General features: G+C 47.3%; 1 protein-coding gene across 3 annotated transcripts in view; it reads left to right on the top strand.

Annotated features, from left to right (window-relative positions):
- The window catches only part of NDST2 (N-deacetylase and N-sulfotransferase 2), a 239,567-nt gene that overhangs the window by 143,652 nt on the left and 72,732 nt on the right, over positions 1-23,183 (top strand). For all 3 annotated transcript variants that reach the window (XM_043550909.1, XM_043550913.1, XM_043550914.1), the window contains exon 4: positions 22,853-22,921. The gene's annotated coding sequence lies outside the window, so the exon portion shown is untranslated. The remainder of the gene's footprint in view (positions 1-22,852; positions 22,922-23,183) is intronic.

Below are 23,183 nucleotides of genomic sequence, written 5' to 3'. Positions count from 1 at the left end.
TAAGTGAAGCTGGAATATCAGCTGTCTGCTTGGAAGCACATGGAATTTGATCACTTGATTGACCGAAACAAAATCACAGTGAGAGGACAGGATGAAATGGAGGAAAAGGAAGCAGGAAGGCAGCAGAGCGTTTCTACCTTGGGGGCTGAGGAGAAGATGAGAAGGAAAGCAGAGAGTTTCCTTAGGTGCATTAGAGTACAAAAAATCCTTACTCAGTTATATGGTCCCTGAATATACTGTAAAATTCTGTGGACTGCTTTCTCCTTCCAGCAGCACTGCACAGAGCTGAGTGCCTGCATTAGGAATGTTATATGGAGCTAGTACTGTAGTGCCTTATGTCAGTGATGCTGAAACAATGGACAACAGAGATACTTCAGTCACAGTTGTGAAGCATCTGTCAATCTTGAGTCACTGACTGCAATAAAACACTTGTGGCTGGCCCATGTCAGCTGACTTGGGCTCCAGTATCTGAAGTGCTTGGGCTGGAGCAGGGGAGGGTAAACTACGGCCTGTGGGCTGGATCTGGCCTGTCAGGGCTTTGGATCCGGCCTGCGGAATTGCCAGCCCCATGGTGCAGTGGGGCTAAGGCAGGTTCCCTGCCTGCCTTGGCCCTGCACCACTCCCGGAAGCGGCCGGCACCACGTCACTGGGGGAGGGGAGCAAAGAGCTCTGTGCGCTGCCCTGGCCTGCAGGTGCTGTTCCCCGCAGCTCCCATTGGCCAGGAACGGGGAATTGCAGCCAATGGGAGCTTTGGGGATGGTACTCACAGGTGAGGGCAGCGTATGGCAAAACCGCCTACCCCACCCCCAGGAGCCACTGCCGGACATGCTGGCCACGTCTGGGAGCAGCGTGGGGCCAAGGCAGGCAGGGAGGCTGCCTTAGCCCCGCTGTGCGCCGCTGCTACCTGGAGCCGCTCAAGGTAAGCAGCGCCAGGCTGGAGCCTGCACCCCACACCCCTCCTGCACCCCGCACCCCAACCCCCTGCCCTGAGCCCCCTAACCCCCTGCTTTGCGCCCCCTCCCGCACTCCGCACCCCGTCCTGTACCCCAATCCCCTGCCCTGCCAACCCTGCCACACTCTGCACGCCAATCCCTTGCCCTGAGGCCCTTCCTGCATGCTGCACCCCCTCCCACACTGCGCACTCCCTCCTGCACCCCAACCCCCTGCCCCAGCCCTACATTCTTGGCTCTACATACAATTTCCCCACCCAGATGTGGTGCTCAGGCCAAAAAGTTTGCCCACCCCTGGGCTGGAGCCTTGGCTCTGGGACCCTTCGTCTTAGAGCCTGGGCTCCAGCCTGAGCCTGAATGTCTACACAGCAATTGTATAGCTCTGCTGCCCGAGCCCCGTGAGCCCAAGTCACGTGACATGGGCCAGCCATGGGTGTCTTATTGCAGTGTAGACGTACCCTGAGAGTTTCCAATTCTAGAGGCTTTTTTTTTTACCAGCTAACCTCAAAACCCCTCTGCACTTCCTTGCACCCTGGGTGTACCTTTTTCAGGTGCTGCTTTCCTGTAAATTCACCCATGATCAAATTGTCAGTGTCTGAAGCCCACAAAGAGAAAATAAACAGCACAGATCTAAAATGAGGGGGTGCAGCCAAACACCTGCACCAAAGGCATTAAAGGAAATTTATTTTCATATAGTCTTCTTAAGACTATCCTGGTTACTTTTTCATGTAACCAAGCTCTGTAGGTGCCTCATGGAAGGCGTGGAAAGAGGAAAGGCTGTTTTGATGGGGGGATGGTCCACACAAGGATCCCTGTCCTAAGAAATAATCCATAATATGAATAAGTTTGGGGAACCATGCAGCTAAAGTAATGAATCTCAGTTGAATGGAGTTGGATGCCAAGGTCCTCTATATCAGCATAGTTAGAGGTCAAAAAGGATATAGAGGTAGATGTACAGCAGGCGACTTGGATAGTTTTCCAAGACTTGTTAGGGGAAACCAGAACCTTCCTTGGATTGACCAGTTTGATGTTTCCAGTAGGTTGCACAATAAGCTTTGGCAGTGACACTGGCACCTCTATCACCAAGCTTGGGATAGCTAGGAGCCTCCAGGGGAAGATGGAACAGACTGTTTAGCTCTTGTGTACTTCTCGCCATCTGACTGTGAGGCAGCAGCACCTGTGGCGTTCCACACCAGGGTCTGAGCAGTGGAGGCATTTCAGGAAGCAGCTGTAGAGAGGATCAGGGCTTTATAAAGCTGAGTGCAGAGAGAAAGATCAAGTCAAGCGTGAAAGCATGAGCCTGGGTGAAAACCCAAGGATCCATGCTTAGTTCACAGGGACTGAGGGTTGTCACAGCATGGGAAAGGTAAATTGGGTAAGAAGTTTTAATCCCCCCACCCCCCCCCAAGAACTATTTCAGATTAATCTGTTTCTTATACTACTTTAATTTCCTTCCTCTCCTTTATTCAGAGGTGCAGCGTGCCTAACTGGCTGCTGATGTGGAAGCAGCAAGCCCACTACCCATGTTCAGATGTGGAGTTTCTGTCCTTTCACCCAACAGTTTGGGCCCCAGGTTTCAAATATATTGAGTTCCAAACCAGGGGTCCATTTAACCCTGGCTTTCTGCAAGTGGGGACAAGTGCTAAATGTTCATAGAATCATAGAATATCAGGGTTGGAAGGGACCTCAGGAGGTCATCTAGTCCAACCCCCTGCTCAAAGCAGGACCCCAATCCCCAACTAAATCATCCCAGCCAGCACTGTTCCCTCTAAACTGTGCGCGTGTGCGCATGCACACACATCCTAAACCCCGTGCACATGGCAAAACACCGCATGCACAAAAAGTTGCACAGAAGCACAATTTGCACAGAAGAAATTTTTTGCGCACACAACCTGTCAAAAATTAGAGGGAACATTGCCAGCCAGGGCTTTGTCAAGCCTGACCTTAAAAACCTTAAAGGAAGGAGATTCCGCCATCTCCCTAGGTAATGCATTCCAGTGCTTCACCACGCTCCTAGTGAAAAAGTTTTTCCTAATATCCAACCTAAACCTCCCCCACTGCAACTTGAGACCATTACTCCTACTCTGAAACTCCTCGTTCTGTCATCTGCTACCACTGAGAACAGTCTAGATCCATCCTCTTTGGAACCCTCTTTCAGGTAGTTGAAAGCAGCTATCAAATTCCCCCTCATTCTTCTCTTCTGTAGACTAAACAATCCCAGTTCCCTCAACTGTTGGGGTTTTGGGCTTTTTTGGAAGCAGTTTCTCTTCTTGTTAAACATCTTATCCCCTTCAGCCTGTTACGCTGTTGCCTTTGGAATTTTTACTATGAAGTTGATACTTGTGTACAAGGACAGAGTCCTGTGAGATTTGGTAACCCTTTGCGCACTCATTGGTGCTCCCTGCACCTCGATCTCTGATTTAGCCAGTGAAGTTCAGACTTCAGTGTGTAGCAGTGATGACTCTCACTGTTTAAACACTTACTGTTGAATTGAACCCTGACATAAGTGAGCACAACTCCACTGACTTCAGTGTAGAGGGTGCCCCTTCACATCTAGGCTGACCTTGCTTCTGTGATGTGTTGTTTTGCACCTTGCTTTTTGGGGAAGAGGGGGGTACATGGTATTGTCCTTTCTGTATGAGATAATCTTTTGTGGGAAGGAACATCATGCTTCTTTACTAGAGAGTCCTTTGTAAAAAATTATAACTCAAATATCTCCAATTCATGTTGTAGACTTCTCTGCGGGTTAAGCAAGGAACGGTCTGTTTGATTTAAGTCTGTCTTTCCATCCCCTTAGACACTGCCTCCTGTGGAATCTCCTCTGGAAGGCAGAGTCTGCTTCACTTTCTGATAAAGGATACAGATAAAAGGGTGCATGAGGGGCTTAATTAGGCAATACAGTCAAGATCAAATAGTGATAATGATAAATAAAAAATGCCAAGAGGGTATCATGTAGAATTAAAGCCTCTGACCTAATCAGCTACCCTTAAAGAGGGGGCGGATTGAGTGAGAGAGAGAAATGAATAAGCTTCCAGTTCTTGAAATTCCCGGGGAGAGCCTTCTGTTTCACTGCATGTAGCTTGGTATGTGCGCCAGTTCAGGTGCAAGGCTTTCACACAGCACCACAGTGGTGGGATTAAATTCATGTCTGTGGGAGATCAACTCATAGGGCATTTTCCAGCTGGGCTCTCTGAAAATGAATCTTCTGCTAAAAATACAGGAGAACCAACATGTGTTGACTACTGTGTTCAAAATACACCCTCTTTCCCTAGTGTAGACATAGCCTCAGCAACTGTCCTCGGAATGATGAAACAGCATTTTGTCAAGATGGACATCTCTGGTTTCTCTGATGTAAGGAGAGGGCTGTGCCGAACCCAGGACATTAGGCTATGTCTACAATGCAGTGGGAGCCCAGGTTTAGTGGTACTCAAGTGAGTGGACCCTGTGTTTGAGAACCCAGGGCTTGAGCATGTACACAGACTGCCAGTCCTAGGTTAAGAATATTTTAACCAGAGCTCAAAATCAGGGCTCCAGCATCCACTCTGCAGTACGCAGATTCAAGTCCCACCATCTGTATTGCAGGCCTTCTCGACATGTGGCCACTCTAGCCTTTTGTTCATGGTACACTGGGAAAACTTGACTGTCTACACTGCAGGTTACGGGATGTTTGAATAGCCCACCAACGCATTTTGATCTGTGCACCCCCAGCAAGTGGAGTCACCAAATGAAGGTGTCACCATTTCAAGAACTCCACTTGCTTGGGCTGTGGCTCCTATTTCAGAACACAGGCAGAGCTTCCAGGAGATGCTGGTGGCAGTTCAGTGGTGTTTCTGACCCACCAAAGGCACCTGACAGAGCTAATATTGGAGCAGAAGGAGAAGGATGCAGACATGGCAGACTCAAACTGACTGATACTGCTTGTGACACTTGGTATAGACAGGTTTCAGAGTAGCAGCTGTGTTCGTCTGTATTCGCAAAAAGAAAAGGAGTACTTGTGGCACCTTAGAGACTAACAAATTTATTTGAGCATAAGCTTTCGTGAGCTACAGCTCACTTCATCGGATGCATTAGACACTGATTCCCCCTATGTAGATGGTCGCTGCTGAAGAAGGACCACAAGCACAGACTGGTGGGATCACAGTGTCATGCAGACCTGGGATGACCAGCAGTGGGTACAGAACTTTCACATGAAGAAAGCTACATTTCTGGAGCTTCCTGAGGAGCTTGCCCCAACCCTCCAGCGTAAAAACACATGTCTGAGGGTCGCCAGGCTGGTCTGGAAGTGGGTAGCTCTAACTGTCTAGTAGCTGGCTACCCCAGAGTGTTACAGGTCTGTTGCAAACCAGTTTGGTGTTGGAAAGTCAACTGTGGGTAAAGGCAATCAGGCATGTGGCTTACCTCAAGGTGGTGGGCATTAAAAATATTTCATAGAATCATAGAAAATTAGGGTTGGAAGAGACCTCAGGAAGTCATTTCTGAGGCAATGGCTGGCTTTGAGAGAATGGCATTTCTAAACTGCGCTGGGGCCATTGGATGGGACTCATTCCATAGTTTGCCGTCTTCAAGGAGCACATGAGTACACGAACTGCAAAGAGTATTACTCCATTGGTATACAGGCCCTTGTTGACCAGAGAGAGCAATTTATGAACATCAAATGTTGGCTGCACTAGAAAAGTTCATTGTGCCAGGATTCTCCGCCCTTTGGGAATCTACATTCATGGACAGGGTATTCCCACCACATGACATCCAAAACGGAGTTACTGTCCCGATTGTTGTTCTGGGAGTCCCTGCTTACACTCTTTTGCCTTGGCTTATGAAACTGTATCCTGATTACAGAGGCCTTGGCAAAAGGCAGTTTAATTACACTCTCGGCGAGTGGAGAAGGGTGGTTGAATGTGTGTTTGGCCGATTGAAATTCCACTGGCGATGTTTGTAGTCCCATTTACATTCCAGTGTTGTCAATGCTGTCCTCATCACTGTTGCTTGCTGTGTTCCTCGCAATCTTTGTGAAGCCAGAGGTGAGCCATTTACCCCCCGAATGGACCTATGACAGCAGGGGCTGCTGAATTGGTACACTCCACCAGTGCACCTACCACAGCTGGAGCTGACTGCACCTGGGCAGCAGAAATCAGGGATGGTTTGTGCTCCCACATTGTGGACTTGCATGGGCCAATGGAAGAGGGAGGATAGTACCTTTCTGATTGTGCTTGTTGGGGGGGCTGGGTTGATTGCCATGCATTGCACTTTTGAATAACATGACCATTTAGGAAATGGGGGGGTCAGTATGGATTGATATAAATAACTGTGATTCATGTTTATAGCGGTATTAAGACATGGGTTTTGCACACAACCTCCCAGTTGTCCATGATAATGGGTTTTTATGGACTGTGGTTGGAAGTATCCACAGAGGAGGGGTTCAGTACTGAGGGCTGCATGGGGCAATTTGCCCTGACCAGCCGCTCTTAGGCCAATTGTATGGGACACCCAGCCATGGGGTTGTCTAAGCTGTTCCTGGAATTCAGGCTAGGTAACACGGAGGAGAGGCAGACTGTGGTGTGGGTGCAGCAGGAACCTGCACCACTGCAGCTGTTCAAACAGTTCTCTTTGTTGTGCTGTATCTTCTTCCCTGAACCGCCGTACCTGTTCCTGGGACTGTGAAGTGAATGCCTGCTCCCGTGCCATTGCCCTGTCCTCAAGCTGTGAAGGCAGTCTGAGACTTTCTGCTTACCTCTCGACATGTCTTTCCTCTTGCCGCAAGTCCCGGTGTCTTTGGTACTGGACCTGCTGGTTCACCCTGTCCAGAAGATCAGTCATAAGTTCATCGTGGAAAGACTTCCTCTTGAAATGGTCCATGAAGGTACAGTGAGCGAGGCTTCTGCAGTTTGGGCAAGCTGTGGAGGTACTGCAGCCTGTAGAGGTCAAGGACCTGGAATAGGACGAGACACAGAGGGTTATTGTCTCAAATAGCTCAGTGCAGGAGCACAGAAAAAAATCTTTATGGAATTTCAAGGACAGAAAATATTACATTTTGAAACTCAGCTTCAGTTTATTGGCAGAGAGCTGCTTCAGACCACAAAGCTCCCTGGACACAGCCAGGTTTATCACCGTGAAAGAAGTGCTGAGAGAATGGTATGTTAAAAATCACAACTTTAAAAAAAAAGTTTGTGGGAACTCAGAGGCTGTGCCTTACAGCAGAAGCCTTCTCTGTCATTTCTGGCATTGCACATTGTGGAGGACATAACAGTTGTTGGGGTGCTCAAGTTGGAAAAGAGAGATGTTATTCGAAGTGGGCAGAGGGAAACCAGGCATGTATGCCACCAAAGTATTCAAATGTGTGGTGACCCAACAGCATGTCTACAAATGGAGTGGGCTGGTGAGGTGGCCCTGAAATATATTCCCTTCCCCAAAATGTGACTACCTGCCGGGTTCCTGCTACAGGAAACGTTTGCAGCTGTCACCACCGAGGATTGGGTCAGAATTCATGAGAGAATCAACAGGATGCTGCGTGTTTCCAACGCAGCCTTTTAGGGCTACATGCAAACACAGAGAATTCCACCGCCATCCCCCTTCTCCTGACAAATTTCTTGACTTAATTCAAATCCCCAGTCATATTTGGGACTAATGATTTCATCACCTATGGCATGCATGGATGACGTTTAACAGAAATGGGACTAACCCCTTGTCATAAATGTAAAGGGAAGGGTAACCACCTTTCTGTGTACAATGCTATAAAATCCCTCCAGGCCAGAGGCAACATCCTGTTACCTGTAAAGGGTTAAGAAGCTCAGCTAACCTGGCTGGCACCTGACCCAAAGGACCAATAAGGGGACAAGATACTTTCAAATCTTGGGTTGGGGGTAGGGGGGGGAAGGTTTTTGTTTGTGCTCTTTTGTTTACGGGGCTGTTCTCTCTTGGGACTGAGAGAGGCCAGGCAGAAATCCATCTTCTCCAACCCATCCTAATCCAAGTCTCCAATATTGCAACCAGTATAGGTAAGCCAGGCAAGGCGGATTAGTTTATCTTTTGTTTCATGTAAATTTTCCCTGCGTTAAGAGGGAGGTTTATTCCTGTTTTATGTAACTTTAAGGTTTTGCCCAGAGGGGGATCCTCTGTGTTTTGAATCTGAATACCCTGTAAAGTATTTTCCATCCTGATTTTACAGAGATGATTTTTACCTTTCTTTTTTTTTTTTTTTTTTTTTTTAAATAAAATCCTTCTTTTAAGAACCTGACTGATTTTTCCATTGTTCCAAGATCCAGGGGTTTAGGTCTTTGATGATTTTGTAACAAATTGGTTAGGATATTATTCTCAAGCCTCCCCAGGAAAAGGAGTGTGTAGGGCTTGGGAGGATATTTTGGGGGAAGATGTCTCCCAGTGGTCTCTTTCCCTGTTCTTTGTTTAAAACACTTGGTGGTGGCAGCATACTGTTCAAGGACACGGCAAAGTTTGCACCTTGGGGAAGTTTTTAACCTAAGCTCATAAGAATAAGCTTAGGGGGTCTTTCATGCGGGTCCCCACATCTGTACCCTAGAGTTCAGAGTGGGGAAGGAGCCCTGACACCCCTCACCCACCCATACAGAACAGTCTTTTTAGGTGGCTCGTTACAGTGTTGGATTGATACAGGGAAGGTAATATAAAGTTCTAATTTTAACAATGTGAAATATACTAGCACAAATATGCTCTTTCCCAGTACAAATTCTCTTTAAATGCTTGTTTTACTTTTGTGTTTTCTGGTCTCCATTTTGAATTCCACATGGTGGGGATGCCAAGGCCATTAGCAGATACATGCTGCCAGGGCTTATAATATCTGTTCCATTAGTTCTTAAAGTTTTAAAACTCCATCCCATTTGTATATTAATAAACCCAAAAATGGAGCCAGAAACACACCAGGCTCTGGAGCAGCTTCTTCCTCATCTGTTTTTACCACTCATTCTGCAGCAAGCAGTTCTTCCAGGGGGCATCAAAAAGGTCAGAGTATGGCCCCAGGACATGCTGCAGCTGCTCCTGTAGCAGAGCTCTTCTGGGACTGTTTTCATCAGCAGAGTCACTTTATTTGCCTCATTCAGCACCTGCTGCTGGCTACCATTGATTCCCAGGGAGACTTCTGGGGCCAGCAGGACACCATCCCAGCTGGCCTGGTCATTGTGCACAGTTCTCAGGACAGTCCCCAGCACTCAGTCAAACACATTATAAAATGGGAATGATGTCGGCGAGTTGCCAGAGGTGCAGTTCTGGTCCCTGGTTCTCTGGTACTCGGTCTTGAGCCACTTAATCCGTTCTCTGCAGTGGTAAATTTCCAACACCGCCAGCTTCTTCTCTGTTTGCTGGTATGCCTGGTACTCATACTAAAATCAGTTGTTTGCTTCCCCACACCAGAGGCCCTAGGGGCCTGTGTCCAAGCCTGAGTCCAAGAGATTTGAGTGCAGATGGAAGGGGATTTAGGCTTGAGCTTGAATCTGAGCCCGGTCTCACCTTGCAGTGTAGACCTACACTTAGTCCATCAGTAGCATGCTATGTTAATTTAGGATGGTGTGGAAGAAGTAGAGCTGAGTAAGCCAGAAGCAGAGCTGTTTGAACAATTGGAATGAAGTGAAAGAAAGGTGTGAGTACAAAGCTGTGACACTTTGATCCAGTAGTTCAGACAGCACTGCAGTGCTGCCATCTTAATTATAATATTGCTGTCATGAACCTCTACCCTGTGGCAGAAAGGGAGCTGCCACTCCCTTCCAAGACTCTAGTGCTTGGCTCCTGAGCTTGTTCAGGGTCAGTCTTTGGTTACAGATGGAACAGGGGCTGAAACAAATAAAAGAGAAGAATACTGCAACCATCGTGGGGTTTTCAGCAATCCAGGGAGATGCTCCAAATGTAGGAAGAGGAGAGGAGAGAGGACCTTGTAACAGTTTTGGGCTATCATCTTACCCCCACAACCCCGCTTTCCTTTCTATACTGTTCCCTTCTCTTACTGTGAAGTTGACCTGATCTTTGTTTTATTGACCAGAGGCCTGGTATCTGGTGTCTTTTATTTTCACTGGTCTTGGTTTGCCTCCTTGCTTTCTGCTATAAGGAGACAGCTGGCTGCCTGTCACAGTGCTTCCTGCTATAGAATGGGAGAAGAGGAGGAAAACAATGACAAATACAATCATCAGTTTTAATGCTTCCTCCTTTGCATTACCCATTTTCATGAACTGGACCATCTGAAGGCTGCAGTCTGGGTAGTGAGGACTCCAGCACAGGTGCACACAAGTGCAGCCACACTGGCTGGAACCTTGCTCAGACCCACCAATTCACGGTCCTCCCCTTTGGCCTGTCAGTGGCCCCACGAATGTTCACCAAGAGCATGTTGGTCACAGCCACCTTCTGTTGCTGGAGATAGGTGCAGGTATACCTGTATCTTGATGACAGGCTGCTCAAGGGACGTTCCAGGGGCCAAGTGGAGCGCCAAGTCAACTTTGTAAGATCCACCTTTGACAGGTTGGGTCTCCTGCTGAACGAGAGCAAATCAACCCTATCCCCAATGCTGAGGATAGAGTTTATTGGAGCAGTGTTGGACTTGGGCCAGGTCAGGGCATCCCTGCCAGAGGCTCGGTTTCAGACAATGACAGACATCATTCAAAGCTTCAATCGGTACCCCATCACCACAGCAAGGGGTTGCTTTAAACTCCTCCGCCACATGGCGACATGTACATACATGGTACAACATGTGAGTCTGAGATCCCTATTGGCTGGGTCGCAACAGTCTGGACAAGGTAGTCACCCTCCTGGTGGCAGTTCTCGAGTCTCTTCACTGGTGGCTCAACCCACAGGAGGTGTGCGAGGGAGTCCCCTTTGACAAGCCCCAGCCCTCCCTGTCCCTGGTGACAAATGCGTCAGTGTGGGGATGAGGCACTCACCGGGGAAAACTGCAGACCCAAGGTCTCTGGTTGCAAAATGAGCTCTCACTCCACATCAACGTCAAGGAATTGAGAGCGGTCCGACTGGCATGCCAAACCTTCCAGGCCCATTTGCAAGGGAAGTGCATGGGGGTCATGATGGACAATACAACTGCAATGTTTTATATAAACAAGCAGGTGGGGCTCATTCCTCTCCGCTATGTCAGGAAGCCCTCAAGCTGTGGGACTTCTGCATAGCCCACTCCATTCACCTGGAAGTATCTTACCTCCCAGGCTCTCAGAACGAGCTGGCAGACTACATCAGCAGATTCTTCCACAATTATGAGTGGTCTATCTGCCCGGACGTAGCGCACAACATTTCCCAAAGGCGTGGAGTTCCTCAAATCGAACTGTTTGGTTCAAAGAGCAATAGAAAATGCCCTCGGTTCTGTTTCTTCTGGAATCATGGTCTGGGCTCCCCCGCAGATGCGTTTCTCCTCCCCTGGACGGCCCATCTGTTGTATGTGTTCCTGCCATTTCCACTCAACCAGAAAGTCCTGCTCAAGATCCACAGGGACAAGGCGGCGGTCATACTGGTAGCACCGGCCTGGCCTCATCAGCACTGGTATACCACACTCCTGGAACTGTTAGTGGATGCTCCAATCTCATTGCCCCTATTTCCGGACCTGATTACCCAAGACACGGTCGCTTTCGTCATCCCGACCTCGAGTCTCTCCACCTCACTGCTTGGAAGCTTCATGGCTAAATCCAGTGGAGCTCATGTGCTCTGAGCCCGTTACGGAGGCCTTACTTGGTAGCAGGAAACCATCCACCAGAACCACCTACCTGGCCAAGTTGAAAAGATTTGCAATCTGGTGTTCTCAGGATCTTGCTCCCATGACACAGGCACCCATACTACTCATCTTAGACTACCTACTACACCTGAAACAGCAGGGCCTTTCGGCATCCTCTTACAAGGTCCACCTGGCAGCCATCTCGGCCTTCCACCTGGGTGCAGCCGGATGTTCAGTCTTCACCAACCCAATGGCTATACCCATGGGTTAGGCAACCAATCCTGCTGTGGGATCTCAACCTGGTCCTGTCCAGACTAATGGGGCCCCGGTTTGAACTCCTGGCAACGTGTTCATTGTATCTTGAAAGGTTGCCTTCCTAGTTGTCATTACGTCAGCAAGGAGAGCGTTGAAGCTTAAAGTCCGAACCTCTGATCCCCCTTATACCATTTTTTCTAAGGACAAGGTGCAACTTAGGCCTCATCCAGCCTTTCTCCCAAAGGTTGTGTCTCAATTCCACGCCAATCAAGACATTTTCCTACCAGTCTTTTATCCTAAGCCTCATGCAGATAGCCAAGTGCAAAGGCTACACTCCTTGGGATGTTTGAAGAGCGCTTGTCTTTTACATTGAACGCACAAGGCCATTCTGTAAGTCGAACCAGTTGTTCGTGGCGGTTGCGGATAGAATGAAGAGCCTCCCAGTATCATCACAGAGAATTTCATCGTGGATCACGTCCTGTATCCAGGCATGCTACGATCTGGCAAAGGTTCCGGCCCTTGCACTAACGGCACATTCCACAAGAGCGCAGGCCTCCTTGGCAACCTTCCTGGCCCAGGTCCCAGTCCAGGAGATCTGCAGGGCAGTGACGTGGTCCTCGGTTCACACTTTCACCTCTCATTATGCTATTACCCAGCACACCAGGGACAATGTAGCATTCGGCAGAGTGGTGCTCCAGTCAGCGATTCCACGAGTTCCGACCACACCTCCTAGTTAGGGCTTGGGAATCGCCTAATTGGAATCGACATGAGCAAGCACTTGAAGAAAAAAAACGGTTACCTTCTCATAACTGTTCTTCGAGATGTGTTGCTCTTGTCTGTTCCAAGACCCACCTGCCTTCTCCTGTCACAGTAGCTGGCAAGAAGGAACTGAAGAGGCGGCAGGTCGGCAGAGACCTATATTCACCACCATGAGGGCACCACTCCAGGGAGCTCCACAGCCGACCTGACCGGTGCTGCTAGGGGAAAAACCTTCTGATAACTGTGCACGCGGCGCGCACACACCTTGGAATGGAAATGAGCAACGCACCTCGAAGAACAAGAGTTATGAGAAGGTGAGTAACCGTTTTTTTCTGAAAGCCTCCTAGACTCTTTGTTTTATTCATGGAACATATGAAAGGAGAGACCATCTCCCAGAGGCTGTCAAAATGGATTTATAGCTTATAGCTGTAGAGATCAGCTATGAGTTCAAAGATATCTAGATCTCTTTTCTAGATAAGTTTGGATTAAAAAAACCTTTGACACTGCTTGAAGAATGCCAGACCTCTATTATGCACCCCTCCAGGTTCCCTGCCATCCTCTTCTCCCTATTCATGTGCATCTTATCCTATTTGATTTCTGTAATGTATAATGTCTGTATAGCATTGCCTTATCTTTTGTTTGTGCTGTTCGATGAGTTGTAAAATTGCACAAATCTATTGGAGCACCTGCGAAGCATGTGGTATTCAGGAATATATACAAGCTGTAAGTCATTTTCCTTTCTGTACTGTTTTTCTTTACCATAATCAATAAACAAATTAATCAGAAAAAACTCCATCGTGTTACCTGGAACGTTTTTTCTAGACTGTGATGTTCTCCTGGATCTGTTCTTTTTCAATTTAAAAAAAAACAAACCTTCCTTTCTTCTTCCACTTGTGTCTTATCCTCTAACCCCTGTATATTTTTATTGTCCATCTGTTTATTTTTTATATCCTCCTTAAACTGAGGAGACCAGAAGCGTATTTAGTTTCTGTGGTGCAGTTGCTACAGGGCTCTATAAAGTAGCATTGTTACCTCTCTAGTTTTATTTGGGTTGCTTGTCCAAACTAAGGGTGAAACACCACTAGTTACCCCTCTCCATTCTGAAAATTTACCATTTATTCCTATCCTTTGTTCCCTGTCTTTTAAACAGTTCTCAATCCATGAAAGGATCTTCCTTCTTGTCCCATGAAAACTTAATTTACATAAGAGCCTTTGGTGAGGGACCTTGTCAAAGGCTTTCTGGAAATCTAAGTACACTGTGTCCACTGGATCCCCCTTGTCCACACGTCTGTTGACCCCCTCAAAGAACTCTAATAGATTAGTAAGACATGATCTCCCTTTACAGAAACCATGCTGACTTTTGCGCAACGATTGATGTTCTTCTATGTGTCTGACAGTTTTATTCTTTACGATTGTTTCAACTAATTTGCCCGGTACTGACATTAGACTTACCGGCCTGTAATTGCCAGGATCACCTCTAGAGCCCTTCTTAAATGTTGGAGTTACATTAGCTATCTTCCAGTCATTGGGTACAGTAGCTGATTTAAAGGACAGGTTACAAACCATAGTTAATAGTTCCGCAATTTCACTTTTGAGTTCTTTCAGAACTCTTGGGTGAATGCCATCTGGTCCCGGTGACTTGTTACTGTTCAGTTTCTCAATTAATTTCAAAACCTCCTCTAGTGACACTTTAATCTGTGACAATTCCTCAGATTTGTCACCTACAAAAGATGGCTCAGGTTTGGGACTCTCCCTAACATCCTCAGCCGTGAAGACTGAAGAAAGAATTCATTTAGTTTCTCCGCGATGACTTTATCATCTTTAAGTTCTCCTTTTGTATCTCGGTCATCCAGAGGCCCTAGTGGCTCTTTAGCAGGCCTCCTGCTTCTGATGTACTTAAAAAACATATTGTTATTACCTTTTGAGCTTTTGGCTAGCTGTTCTTCAAACTCCTTCTTGGCTTTTCTTATTACATTTTTACATTTAATTTCATAGAATCATAGAATATAAGGGTTGGAAGGGACCTCAGGAGGTCATCTAGTCCAACCCCCTGTTCAAAGCAGGACCAATTCCCAACTAAATCATCCCAGCCAGGGCTTTGTCAAGCCTGACCTTAAAAACTTCTAAGGAAGGAGATTCCACCACCTCCCTAGGTAATGCATTCCAGTGTTTCACCACCCTCCTAGTGAAAATTTTTTTCCTAATATCCAACCTAAACCTCCCCCACTGCAACTTGAGACCATTACTCCTCGTTCTGTCATCTGCTACCACTGAGAACAGTGTAAATCCATCCTCTTTGGAACCCCCTTTCAGGTAGTTGAAAGCAGCTATCAAATCCCCCCCCCCCCCCTCATTCTTCTCTTCCGCAGACTAAACAATCCCAGTTCCCTCAGCCTCTCCTCATAGGTCATGTGTTCCAGTCCCCTAATCATTTTTGTTGCCCTCCGCTGGACTCTTCCCAATTTTTCCACATCCTTCTTGTAGTGTGGGGCCCAAAACTGGACACAGTACTCCAGATGAGGCCTCAACAATGTCGAATAGAAGGGAACGATCACGTCCCTCTATCTGCTGGCAATGCCCCTACTTATACATCCCAAAATGCCATTGGCCTTCTTGGCAACAACGGCACACTGTTGAGTCTCATCCAGCTTCTCAACCACTGTAACCCCTACGTCCTTTTCTGCACAACTGCTGCCTAGCCATTCGGTCCCTAGTCTGTAGCAGTGCATGGGATTCTTCCGTCCTAAGTGCAGGACTCTGCTCTTGTCCTTGTTGAACCTCATCAGATTTCTTTTGGCCCAATCCTCTAATTAGTCTAGGGCCCTCAAATTTGTCAGTGTTTATGCTCCTTTCTATTTACCTCACTAGTATTTGACTTCCACTTTTTAAAAGATGCCTTTTTATCTCTCACTGCTTCTTTTACATGGTTGTTAAGCCACAGTGGCTTAATTGGGATATACATTTAAGTTGAGCCTCTGTTATGGTGTCTTTGAAAAGTGTCCATGCAGCTTGCAGGGATTTCACTCTAGTCACTGTAACTTTTAATTTCTGTTTAACTAACCTCCTCATTTTTGCATAGTTCCCCTTTCTGAAAGTAAATGCCACAGTGTTGGGCTGTTGAGGTGTTCTTTCCACCACAGAAATGTTAAATGTTATTATTTTATGGTCACTATTTCCAAGCGGTCCTGTTATAGTTACCTCTTGGACCGGATCCTGCGCTCCACTCAGGAGTAGATCGAGGAGTTGCCTCTCCCCTTGTGGGTTCTTGTACCAGCTGCTCCAAGAAGCAGTCATTTAAAGTATCGAGAAATTTTGTCTCTGCATTTCGTCCTGAGTGACATGTACCCAGTCAATGTGGGGATAATTGAAATCCTCCACTATTATTGAGTTCTTTATTTTGATAGCCTCTCTAATCTCCCTTAGCATTTCATTGTCACTATCACTGTCCTGGTCAGGTGGTCAATAATAGATCCCTACTGTTATATTCTTATTAGAGCATGGAATTACTATCCATAGAGATTCTATGGAAAATGTGGATTCATTTAAGATTTTTATTTCATTTGATTCTACATTTTCTTTCACATATAGTGCCACTCCCCCCTCCCTGCAGGACCTGTCCGTCTGATATATTTTGTACCCTGAAATGATTGTGTCCCATTGATTGTCCTCACTCCACCAGGTTTCTGTGATGCCTATTATATCAATATCCTTCTTTAACATGAGGCACTCTAGTTCACCAGTCTTATTATTTAGACTTCTAGCATTTGTGTACAAGCACTTTAAAAACTTGTCACTGTTTATTTGTCTGCCCTTTTCTGATGTGTCAGATTCTTTATGTGAATGTTTCTCGTCTGATCTGGCCCATACTTGATCCTCTCCCGTCCTCTCCTCCTGACTAAAACCTAGAGACTCACTATCAATAGACTCTCCTCTAAGAGAAGTCTCTGTCCGATCCACGTGCGCCTCTGCAGCAATTGGCTTTCTTCCATCTCTTAGTTTAAAAACTGCTCTGCAACCTTTTTAATGTTAAGTGCCAGCAGTCTGGCTCCACTTTGGTTTAGATGGAGCCCATCCTTCCTGTATAGGCTCCCCCATCCCAAAAGTTTCCCCAGTTCGTAATAAATCTAAACCCCTCCTCTCTACACCATCGTCTCATCCACGTCTCATCCAGGCTCTGCCGGCCAACCTGGCCCTGTGCATGGAACTGGTAGCATTTCTGAGAATGCCACCATAGAGGTCCTGGATTTCAGTCTCTTTCCTAGCAGTCTACATTTGGCCTCCAGGACGTCTCCCCTACCCTTCCCTATGTCATTGGTACCTACATGTACCACGACCACCGGCTCCTCCCCAGCACTACACACAAGTCTATCTAGATGCCTCGAGATCCGCAACCTTCTCACCAGGCGGGCAAGTCACCATACGGTTCTCCCAGTCATCACAAACCCAGCTATCTCTGTTTCTAATGATCGAATCTCCCATTACTAACACCTGCCTTTTCCTAATGACTGGAGTTCCCTCCCCTGGAGAGGTAACCTCAGTGCGAGAGGATACCCCAACAGCATCTGGAAGGAGGGTCCCAACTATGGGGAGGTTTCCCTCTGCTCCTGTTGACTGCTCTCCTTCTCTGGGCCTTTCATCCTCCTTAACAGTGCAGGGGCTGTCTGACCAGAGGTGGGACAAATCTACAGTGTCCTGGAAAGCCTCATCAACATACCTCTCTGCCTCCCTTAGCTCCTCCAGTTCCGCCAGCCTGGTCTCCAAAGCCTGTACACAGTCTCTGAGGGCCTGGAGCTCCTTGCACCGAATGCACACATACGCCACCCGCCCACAGGGCAGGTAATCATACATGCTGCATTGAGTGCAATAAACAGGATAGCCCCCACTCTGCTGCTCGGCTTCTGCCTGCATTCTCTCCTACAGCTTACCTAGGTTAATGATAGGGTTTTTGTTGAAATCAAGAAGTTTTGATTATAGTTTAGTTTAAAGGTTTTAAAGAATGGCAAGTGTACCTCGCCCCCTTTCCACTCTCCTTCCAAACTCCCTCTTGAAACTCCCTGTTAGCAGTCCCTGCTCGCAAAGCTCCCTAGTCACTTGCTCACTGCTTTGTAAAGCCCTGGCTCCGCCGCCTGACTGAGGCTCAGCCAATGAACAGAGGCTTCTGGATTTCAAACCTTGTTTAGAAGCTCACAGCTTCCAACTGCCGGCCATAGCACATGGTCCTTCAAACAAACAAACAAACTCAAGCTCAGCACACAGTAAGTAACCCCCAAACACAAACACACACTACAGACAACCACTTATCCCAAGGGTCCTGTATTTGCTCCTCCTTCACCTGGAGAGCTCCCTCTTGAAACTCTCTGTTAGCATTTTAAAATGTTAATTGTACATAGAACATGAGAAGTGCCAGAATGGATCAGACTGGGGATCTGGCTAGTTGGGATCCTGCCTCTGAGGCCAGTAGTAGTGCTTCAGAGGAAGACATCTGCATCCTAATCTCCTGGACATAGGGACTATCATGTGCTTTGTGACTGTGCAGTGCCTCCTATAGGGGGCCCTGATGTGGCAGAGGCCTCTGGGCAGTACTGCAGTATCAATATCAATAATATTATTGATTTTAGAGGAGGCTGTCATGCCCTTTCCAGAAACATGCTGCGTAGAAGTGCCAAAGGCAAGAGCCAGCCTAGTAAAGGTAGATGCACTTGGTTTGTTGCAAATCTGATTGCTTATTTGTTTACTAATTGGCTTTAGAGATATTAAATAGATATTAGATATTAACGTTTATTTAACACCTCCATTGGGCTGGTCAACTCCAAGGGCAGAGCTTCTGCTTTAGTCTTCAATCAGTACCTATTGGAAAGCACATCTTTTCAGCACAGTGCCCCTCAGCTCTTGATGCCCTGTTGAATGAAGTAGGAGCCCTGGCTCTAGGGAGGCTTCTGAGTACATAACCCTGCTTGTAAGTGCTCCCTCTCTGCTTGAGTGACTCTTGCTATGGCTACACTACAGAGCTTACAGCGGCGAGAGCTCTCCTGTCGACTTAGGCCTTGTATACACTGTAGAGTTTTGTCAACAAAAGTTAAGTTGACACTCAAAAAACCGCTATAATTAAAATCCGTATTGCATGTTCACACTCACTGCCTCTGTCGGCAGAGCACGTCCACATGTGGGGCACTAGTATCAACAGTGTGAGCAATGCACTGTGGGTACCTAGCCCACAGTCCAGCTTGACACCTTCTGCCACTAGGTCTTGTGGGAAGGTGGAGCGGATTGCTGCATATCTTGGGACTGGGCTCAATGCATTGCTTTCTGTCCCAGTATTCTATGGGCTTCCGGCTTTCTTCAACAGCCCTTGTTTGCTGTTCACCCCGCTATCTCTGTTTGAAGGGATGGATCCTGCACTGTTCTCCCAGGCTCTGATAACTCATGAAAACTTTGCAGATAGCCGTGCAGTTAATTGCAAAGTTCCTAACTGAAGAAGACTCCCAGTTGCCTGACATTCTGTGTGATATGGATAGGAGTAACTTCAGATTGCTTTTGGCATTCACAGAGCAGGTGCATAGGGTGGACCGTCTCTTTTGGGCTCGGGAAACAAGCACAGAATGGTGGGATCATATCCATATGCAGATGTGGGATGATGAGCAGTGGCTACAGAACTTTTGGATGTGGAAAGCCACCTCCTGGAACTGTGTGCAGAGCTCACCCCAGCACTGCGGAGCAAAGACACCAGAATGAGAGCTGCCCTGTTGGTAGAGAAGCATGTGGCAATCCCTTGTGGAAACTGGCGACTCCACACTGCTACCAGTTGGTCACAAATCAAATTGGAGTGGGGAAGTCGACCGTTGGGGCTGCGTTAATGCAAGTGTGCAGGGCAATAAATCGCATCCTGCTATGAAGGACTCTGGGAAATGTGTGAAATACTGGATGGCTTTGCAGAAATGGGTTTCCCTAACTGTGGAGGGGTGATAACTGGCACACACATTCCAGTTTTGTTACCAGACCACCTTGCAACAGAGTACATCAACAGGAAGAGGTAATTCTCCACAAGCAGGTGCTTGTGGATCACCATGGGCATTTCACTGACATCAACGCGGGGTGGTCCGGGGAGGTGCATGACACATGCATCTTCAGGAGCACCATCCTGTATAGAAAGCTACAAGCATGCACTTTCTTTCCAGACCAGAAGATTACAGTGAGGGATGTTGAAATGCCCATAGTGATCCCTGGGAGACTCAGCATACCCCTTACAGACATGGCTCATGAAGCCTTACACAGGAAACCTGGACAGCAGTAAGGAGCGGTTCAAGAACAGGCTGAGTAGGTCCCGGATGACAGCAGAATGTGCCTTTGACAGATTAGAGGTGCGCTGGTGACACCTTTATGGCAGGTTAGACCTCAATGCAGATCATATTCCCATGGTCATAGCTGCAAGTTGAACCTTGCATAATCTTTGTGATACTAAGGGTGAAAGGTTTGCTCAGGGATGGAGTGTTGAGGCGGACCGCTTGGCTGTTGATTTTGAGCAGCCAGATATCAGGGCTATCAGAGGGGCACAGGGGAGGGCAGTTCGAATCAGGGAGGCTTTGAGGCAACACTCTGAAAATGAGAACCAGTAATGTACATCTCTGATTGGTACTGCAATGTTACATTACATATAGTTTTCCTAGGAAGCAATGGTGACATTTGGGGCCTTACATTCTATAAGCAAATGATTAAACTGCCTATGTATGTATTGGTAGTGCCTGCTATCTCAATTTGCAGGAAACAAATAAAGATGTTATCATTCAAAAACTTTGCTTTTATTGCACAAGAAACAACACACCCATGCACAAAGATGCTTGGTGGGAAAGGAGGAACCAGGGAAGGGCAGACTTTCAGAGCTGTGTGTCGGTCCAGCTATCACTGAAAGTTGTCGGAGGGGGTGGAGTAAAGGGAAACCGAGAAATCCCGGAAAGCGGAAAGGACTGTGCGACTGGAGTTTGGGAGCACATGGAAAAGAGTTCTGAATGTGCTGCAGGGGAGGGGAGGCACACATTTGCTCAGTCTGTAGCATTATTAAGGAATTCAGCATCTGCGTTTGCTCCTCCATGACTTGAATCGTCCGCTCAGTAGCATCCTTAACAAACTCCTGGTTTTCTTTTCTGCCCTGCCTTTCAGCTTCCCTCCACTCCTTGTGTTCCCTTTTCTCTGCATTGGAGAAGTGCAGTATCTCCTGGAACATGTCTTCTTTTCTCCATCTTGGGTGCTTTCTTATCAAGCGGAGACACTCGGCTGGTCACAGAAACACAGACAGCCTTTCACATTTCTATACCCTGAACCCACCTCTGCACTACACAAACCACAGCCACTTACCAGGCGTCTCCTCTACTGCTTCTTGCTTGCCGGAAAGCAACTGCTGAGACTAGCTAGACACCTCTAGAGTGCTGAACAGTTCCTGGCTGCCTGCCCCACCAGGTACCCCCGTCGGGAGCTCCACATCATTGTCTAACTCCACCTCTTCATCAGTGACTTTGTGCTCCGGGTTAGGTCCTCTTTCCACCGCTTTCAGGCCAGCCAAAGTATCCACGGGGCTCCTGGTGTTGGAAGAGGGGTCACCACCAAGGATAGCATCCAGCTCCTTATAGAACCGGTAGGTCTTAGGTGCAGCGCCTGAGTGACATTTTGCCTTCCTCGCCTTATGGTATACCTGCCTCAGCTCCTTTATCTTCGCTCTGCACTGCAACATGTCCCAATCATAGCCCTTTTCGCACAAGCCTCGAGAAATCTACCCGTAGGTATCAAAATTCCTATGGCTCAAGCTGGGACTGCACAGACTTCTCTCCCCAAATAGTGAGCAGCTCCAGCACTCCACTGTGGTCCAAGCGGGAAATCATTTGCTGCGATAACCTGCCATGGTCACCTGGGAAGATGCGATGAGCCAATAGGAAATGGAATTTCAAAAATTCCTGGGGCTGCTAAGGGGGAGGGGCTGATGGTTGTTTACTTGGCTGCAGGGCAGCGGGGTTCAAACTGCTGACCAGAATGGTCAGGATCGGCAATGTGGGACACCTGGAGGCCAATTAAAGCGATAAAATCAAGAGTGGTGTCTAGACTGGTACTTTGGTGACAGAAATTTTGCACAAAAAGCCTTATGTCTCTCGTCAGGGTGGTTTTATTTTGTCACCAAAACGACATTTTCGCCACCAAAAGTCACATTGCAATGTGTACGCATTTACTATTTTGCCAACAAAAGCTGCCTTTTGTGGGCAAAACTCTATAGTGTAGACAAGGCCTTAATTACTCCAGCCGCCGCAAGCAGTGGTAGCTATGTCGGCAGGGGGAGCTCTCTTCCTAAAATAGGGCGGCCCACACCAGCACTTAGGTTGGTGTAACTTATGTCGCTCAGGGGATGGCTTATTCACACCCCTGAGCGACATAATTTATACCAACGTAAGCTGTAGTGTAGACACAGCCAGCCTCTGTTGAGTGCTTTCTCCTTGATCACCCCTTTATTATACACAGAAATTTCCTGAGATTAAATTAGCTTCACAGTGCAGCCTCTTATCTTTATTTGTTTGAAAACTGGACTGGTAATCAGGTGGAGAAGGGGTGTAACCTGATCTGGGTTGGTCACACCTGCCCTGATATTTATCATATGGGTCTGACTCTTTCTTACACATCATCAACATGTATATAACTTGTCATGCCAAGAAAGCCTATTGAACTGAATTAGGTGTGGCCAAAATAAAAAGGGTGGAGCCTTGAAGATTGATTTACAGACCATGTTAAAGGTAGCACTGTATTTAATGGACAAAATGTGAAAAATCCCATTAGATTTCTTAGCTCTCCCCAGTCTCTTTGCCAGCCTCCCAGCTCACACCACATTCCTCCTCCCCTACTTCCCCCTTTGTTCTTTGTATTTTCCCTGTGACCCCGGGTCCCTTATTTCTTCTGTGTTTGTCATTTCTCAGCTCCTCCTCTATCTGTTCTCACTCTGTGTTCCACAGTCCTGCCCACTGAAGTGCAACTGTACTTCACTGCCTGGGAAGCCTGTCCAGTGCCAGCAAGACTTTTCATTGCCTCATTCTGTCCTCATAACTCGGTTACTGTAATGTAATCATTACCTGGGTTCTGGAGAGTGAAGGTGCTCCTGCTAAGCAAATATTTACAAACACTGCTGCGAGCTGACTTCAGGAAAGGAAGAGAGGAGTACCCTTTAAAACCTTGTTTCTCTGATTTAATTTAACAGAGAAAATTGTTTGTGACTTTGAGAGCATAAAATCCAAGGAGCAGCTCCTCTTCTTCAGACTGACTTGAGGTGAGTTTGGAGTCTTTTGACTCACTCTGTGCTGACACACTGGTTTGATTAGGGGGCTAAGATAAGGCTACTCAGAATTCCAGTTTTTAAATGTTCTCATGTCAAAATACAAGGTTGAGGACTGGGAGCAGCTTTGGAGGAAGAGGGTTGGATTTGTATTGAGCCAATAAGAATGAAAAGGCACACTTGTAAGTGGTTCTCAGCTAAGCAGAATGGCTTAGAGAGGAAACAGTTTCACATTGTTTGCCCTCAGTAGCACTGT

The sequence above is a fragment of the Chelonia mydas genome, chromosome 7 (genome assembly GCF_015237465.2).
Source record: "Chelonia mydas isolate rCheMyd1 chromosome 7, rCheMyd1.pri.v2, whole genome shotgun sequence".
In the NCBI taxonomy this organism is placed as follows: domain Eukaryota; kingdom Metazoa; phylum Chordata; order Testudines; family Cheloniidae; genus Chelonia; species Chelonia mydas.
This window is presented reverse-complemented; position numbering and strand designations above follow the sequence as displayed.